This window comes from Lipotes vexillifer, unplaced genomic scaffold (genome assembly GCF_000442215.2).
Source record: "Lipotes vexillifer unplaced genomic scaffold, Lipotes_vexillifer_v1.1 scaffold402, whole genome shotgun sequence".
NCBI lineage: Eukaryota > Metazoa > Chordata > Mammalia > Artiodactyla > Lipotidae > Lipotes > Lipotes vexillifer.
Genome location: NW_006798409.1, coordinates 2,242,020 through 2,247,714, shown reverse-complemented (window position 1 = coordinate 2,247,714; position 5,695 = coordinate 2,242,020). Strand labels below are relative to the sequence as shown.

The window sequence follows — 5,695 nt, the reverse complement described above, 5'->3', positions numbered from 1 at the left end:
CCCGCGTCCCCTGCATCGGCAGGCGGACTCTCAACCACTGAGCCACCAGGGAAGCCCCCAAATGACTTTATTTTATTTTTATATCTCTTTAAATACTTGAAGTGCAATTAAAGAAAAATACCTTAATTCAACAGAAGTGTCCTGATAATTTTTTAACTTTACCAATTCCTCTTTTATTGATACTACCAAATTTAATAATTTTATAAAAATCAAGATGGAACCAATTCTCTTTTGGTACTTAAATGAAATTATTAAAAATAAAAGAAACAGTAAATGCCATCTTAGTAAGCCAAATCCAAATTTGTTGAATTTAAACATCTCAAGTCCACGAACTTTAAAGTGCTGATACAATGAACTAAAAAACCTACCTTGCTTTGAAAAGTATCATGACTTTAAACCTGGTAAAAATAAATAACTGCTTTTTTCCCTAGCTCCCTTCCTTCCCCTTATTCTGACTCTCTCTGGTCCATTTCCCTTATTAACCAACATATTACTTACATAACATTTGATTAAGGAATAGTGAAAAAAAGAAAAGCTTTATCTTGCCTACCTGCTCATTTTGAAAAAGAAGGTTTGTCTTGTTTCCATGAAAATTCATTTTATCAACATTCAACCCTTGAAGAAAGTAATATTTTCTACCCGTGAATGGGGTTAAGCTTCCATAAGGCTGTACTTACTTTCTTTTAAAAATAATTGAAGTAATGTCGATTTACAATGTTGTGTTAGTTTCAGGTGTACAGCAAAGTGACTCAGTTATATATATGTTTTATATATATGGATGTGAATCTATATCTATATCTATATGTATATTCTTTTACAGATTCTTTTCCATTATAGGTTATTACAAGATATTGAATATAGTCCCCTGTGCTATACAGTAGGCCCCTGTTGTGTATCTATTTTATATATGGTAGTGTGTATTTGCTAATCCCAAGCTCCTAATTTATTCCTTCCTCCACCCTTATATTTACTTATTTTTAATATTCAATGAATTTTTTTCTATTGTTTATTAAACAGGTATTTTCATGTTTTATTTTCTTTTTATCCTGTAAAGTAAGGATAGTTTGTGAGAAGATAGGGAGGAATATGAGAGTGAACTGAAGCATTTTTATATACTCAAAGGAAACAGCCTATACCAGTCCTGTGTATTAAATGAAGACCTGGGTCATACAAGTGCATATATTTACTGATGTTTAGGAAATACCAGGGTGAGGTATCAAAATTATATTTAAAAAAATTACAAAATGGTTCCAGGTATGCAGGCATAAAATTAAGTTGCTCTCCTTAACAAATCCTGCTTGAAATGGGTAAACCAATTATTTTGGAGTATGCTATTCACTGTCATCAGGACATAATGACACTTTGCTCAGCAATTAGCCACCCAGGAAGAAAGCAAACCATAGTTTGGTAAATTAGCACTGAATTCATGAACATATGTAATCTACCAGAACTAAAGATAATTGATTGAGCAATTTCATTCCCGTCTTTTTTTATTTTTTAATTCATGAGAGAAATTGAACTTTAGAACTCACAAATACATTACTTTATCTAATAATCCATATTCTTGTCTGGATTTATCTTCATAAGTAATGTCTACTTTCCTTCTGCTCATAAGATCAGATGCAGCAAAGGCAGGGTAAATACTGCCTTGTTTAAGTCCTAATAATACTCCATACGTCACTTCTGTCTACTCTTTCAAATTAAATGATAGACAAACGTGTCCATGTCCATCTGGAACCAAAAGGTAAATGTAGTGTAACATTTCACCCTTTGCCCAGATTTAGAATATATTGCTTCTGCCTTCACTAGTGATCACAGGGGAATAAAAAAGACCGGAAGGTATAAACACACAGTTTTATCCAAGTCCTGAGTGCTCTGCATGCATCATCTTTAGAAAGCAATGAAGTGCCCAGCAAGGAAAACCAGGATACATATCGTTTACCTTCATAAACAACAAACCAGAACTAGCTCAAGACCACACATGCATAAGGGCATCCTCAAAAGAGAATGGCAGCCAGGGGTATTGCAGAGTCTTTATCAGCATTTCCATCCAGTTGCCAAACCATGCCTGGGCTCTGTAATTCAAACTGTGCCTTCTAATCCCTGGATGCCCCCTTTTAAAGCTTCCTCTTCAAAATGTGGCTTCCACCTTCGTCTACTATTTTTCCTCATCAGTATCAGTCCAGGGGAGGGGGTGTGTGAGGACCTGGTACCAAAGAAGAGGAGGGCGCGGCACAGACCATTCTTGCCTAAGGTGAAGACAGAATGGCCAGAGGAACTTACCTGTTTCCCCTGTAGGAATGTTGAAATGGAACTGGAATGATAATAAATCGGCCCCTCTTGCACAGTTTCTTCCTTGTTTCTATTAGGAGAAGTAACTCCTCCTCTGTTTACTATGCCTGCGACCTTGGAAATGTAGTCGCTCTGTTCACATGCTGACTTAAAGTTAGTCACTGATCTCACAAACACACCCTTTTCCCTTTCCTGGAGCTCACCAGCTCTGCTGAGAAGTCTGTCAGGTCTGGACTAAGAGTAAACTATCCCTCCACCCTCCTGGGCCTCAGGACCCCTAGACAGGAGTTGATTGGCTGGTATCTCGCTGACCGCAGCGCTCCCACAGCGCCTTTCTGCCGTCTAAGCCCGACAAAAAGTTAGAGAGGAGAGCGAGAGGGCGAGGAATGAATGGAAGCTTCTGAAGCCATAGGGGCTCGGTTGAAACTAGACAACTCTCATCAGGGACTGATCCGTGGTGTGCATGTGTGTGCGTGCGTGCGTGCGTGTGTGTGTGTGTGTGTGTGTGTGTGTGTTTTCCTTTTCTCCCCAGAGGATGGGATTTTCCCCATTCTCAGTTCAGCTTGGATCGTTTGCGGTTTCAATGTTCTTGACTTTGAATAGCTATTGTGATGCACCGCCATGCGTGAAATGGGTGATTTGCAAGCTTCTCTGTCCCACGCAATTCCGTGCACAATCATATATCCAGATTCTGCACTGACAAGGGAATCGTTCCTTTATAGAAAGCGATTGACTTCCCGCGACGAAAGGGACTTAATAGTGTTCGCTGGGGTAGCCGTCTGGGGTGGGAATGCGGGCGCCTGTGCTCTGGCCTTGGTGCTGAATCCGAAACCCGCTGTCCAACAATCTCAGCAGCTCCTGGGCAACTTTGGGAGGTCTGATGGAGACCGGCCAGTCCTAGGCACCCCCTCGCCGGTCGCCGGCAGGAATCTGGGCAAAACCTATGCCCTGGGACCCTCTGCAGGGGACGCGGCTCCCTTATTTCTTTGATTGGATCTGGGAAAGTTTTGTACAACGTTTATTTGTAACTGGAGCTGCCTTCTCCCCTCCCACCTGGGTCGCCATGGAGACTTGAGCTCTTTCTCTTTTTCTCCAGGCAAAATGGGCGAAGCTTAGTTAGCTCAGCCCTGACTGTAGCAAAGCCCCTTCTTCTTTCTAAGCAGCTCCTGGGCATCTCTCTCCTCCGTTTTTCAGAAGAAATGTAGGCAGGGAATGGTGCTAACTGGAATGTGGCATTACACCCGGTTCTGTGGTGGCTCCTTGGATCATCAGACTTTGGGTAAAAGCTGGCAGGAGACACTGTAAATGTATAATAAATCTCCAACCCCTAAGTACTGGAGTGCCCCCTCCCCTCCCTTTTTTTGGTAGTGGAGGCGGGATTCTTTGGAAAATGCTGGTATTTTGTTTCTCCACTAATCTCACCCCATTACTGTGGCTGTTTCTATCAAGATATGTTTCCTCTCTAAGAGTCTCTCCATACTGAACCAGGTACAAGAGATATACCTGTGGATTGACCCAAGGTTTTATTGGGTTTGGCGCATACAAATGTCATTTCTGTTAAAAACTCATCCAAGCTTAATGTCTTGTTGCAAATGAAAATATACCCATGAGGAAGCAAGCCAGTGAATTCATCCAACCCCCTAAATGCAGTAAACATCTCATTTTATCTGAAGGGTTTTTGTTGTTGTTGTTTGTTTGTTTTTTTCTCTTCCAATTACAAAATAATTCAGTTTACTTCTAGGGAGAACTTCCTATTCACTGTTGGTAGTCATCATATCACATCTCTGGTTATATTGATAGAGAACAGTTAGGAGTTATTGTTTCCCATTCTCTGCTTGTTTCTCCCCACCCCTCACTTTTCCTTTTCCTCCTCATGTTTCTCTCTCCCTCCTTCTCTCTCTCTCTCCCTATCTCTTTTTCTCTCTCTCCCTTCCTCTCTCTCTCCTCTGCTCCTATACGCAAAGAAGAACAAGGATACAGCTTTCCACAAAGACAATGGGCTTTTCCCAACTGTAAATGACTACATAGCAAGCCACCCCTGCCAGTTAATCCGTGCATTTCATCTTTGCCAACGGATGTTGAAATGATGTCTGTAATAACTGACTGGGTTTCTCCGAGCCCCGGGCATGCAGACCCCTCCTCTCCCCGCCCCCCTTGCGAGTTTTCAGTTGCTAATGAGAACCGTATGAAACAGATTTCCCTTCTGTTATGTAACCTGCTTCTCCCTCTTCGCTTGACTTGGGCATCCTGTTTCTCATCAGAGTGGAGATGCATGCAGCGGCGGAAACTGGGGAAGGGGAGTTGGTGACCCGAGGGCACAGAACCTCTTGCCTAGATTGATGCCAGCTTCTTGCCTTCGAGCAACTCAGCGCACCGCTTACCTTGCTGCGGACTCGGTGGCTTCATTCAATCATGATCTCCTCTCTTGGAACGGAGCAAGGTTTAATAATTCACTACACGATGGATGGCGAGGGGAGGAAATAAAAAAAGAAAAGGGAAGGAAAACTGGAATCAGATGGTCAAATTTTACATCAGCCCCGGGAGGCTTTAGGAGACTCCATTCTCCTCGCGGTGCATCCAGGTCTGGGTCTATCTTCCCGGGTCCCGCGGATCCCACCCCTCCGCCCGCCCAACCTCTCCGGCCAGGTGCGGCCGTCTTCAAACTGGCTCCTTCTGGCCGAGAGTGGAGAGGAGGGCTGGGCGCGGGGGCCAACGGAGGGGCGGAGGGGTGTGCGTTCGGGCAGGGGCCGGGGAGGGAGACCGGGTGGAGGGAAGGGGGAAAAGGCGAGAGTGGCGGAAAAAAAAAATCCCCGGCTAGGAGAAAAGTGATGGACCACGCAGGGAGACGTCATGAAAGCCGCAGATTCAAAGAACGCTACTCAATTCCTGGCGACTGGCTGAGCCCGGCTGTCAGCGCACGAACCGACGCGGCTCCGGGGATAAAAGCGAGCGCAGCGCCGCGTGCTGGACAAAAGCTGCCACGCAGCCTGTTCCGTAGAGGCCGTGGGCGGGGACCCGGAGGGATGGAGCTGGGGACCCGGAGGCGCCCACCCACCTCCCATTTTCAGCATCAGTGTCGCGCTGGATCGCCCAGCTTGGGCGGGGACACTACGACGCCCCCCCGCCCCCAAATCCGAGCCAATGCCGAAACAACCAAGTCAAGCCCCACCCCTCCAATACGAGACTGGAAATGTGGGGCTCTCGATTCCTGGGGAAGATTTTAGGGTTAGCCTCGGGTTCTCATCATTTCCCCCCGTGTCACTAAGTTATTCTCGAAGAAAAGCCTGGAAAGCAGGAAAGCCGAAGCTCGGGGATCAGTTTTTGACTGCTGGCTGGAGGGGGCTCTTTCTTTAATGTTTTGTGACATCAGGAGAAAGAGGCTCTTGTCCCTGTCTTCCTCTGG

At 45.0% G+C, this 5,695-nt stretch overlaps 1 protein-coding gene across 1 annotated transcript in view; it reads right to left on the bottom strand.

Annotated features, from left to right (window-relative positions):
- KCNJ6 (potassium inwardly rectifying channel subfamily J member 6) overlaps positions 1–5,219 on the bottom strand; it is a 285,950-nt gene extending 280,731 nt beyond the window's left edge. The window contains exon 1 of the mRNA XM_007470486.1: positions 4,674–5,219. The gene's annotated coding sequence lies outside the window, so the exon portion shown is untranslated. The remainder of the gene's footprint in view (positions 1–4,673) is intronic.
- Positions 5,220–5,695: the final 476 nt, after the last annotated feature.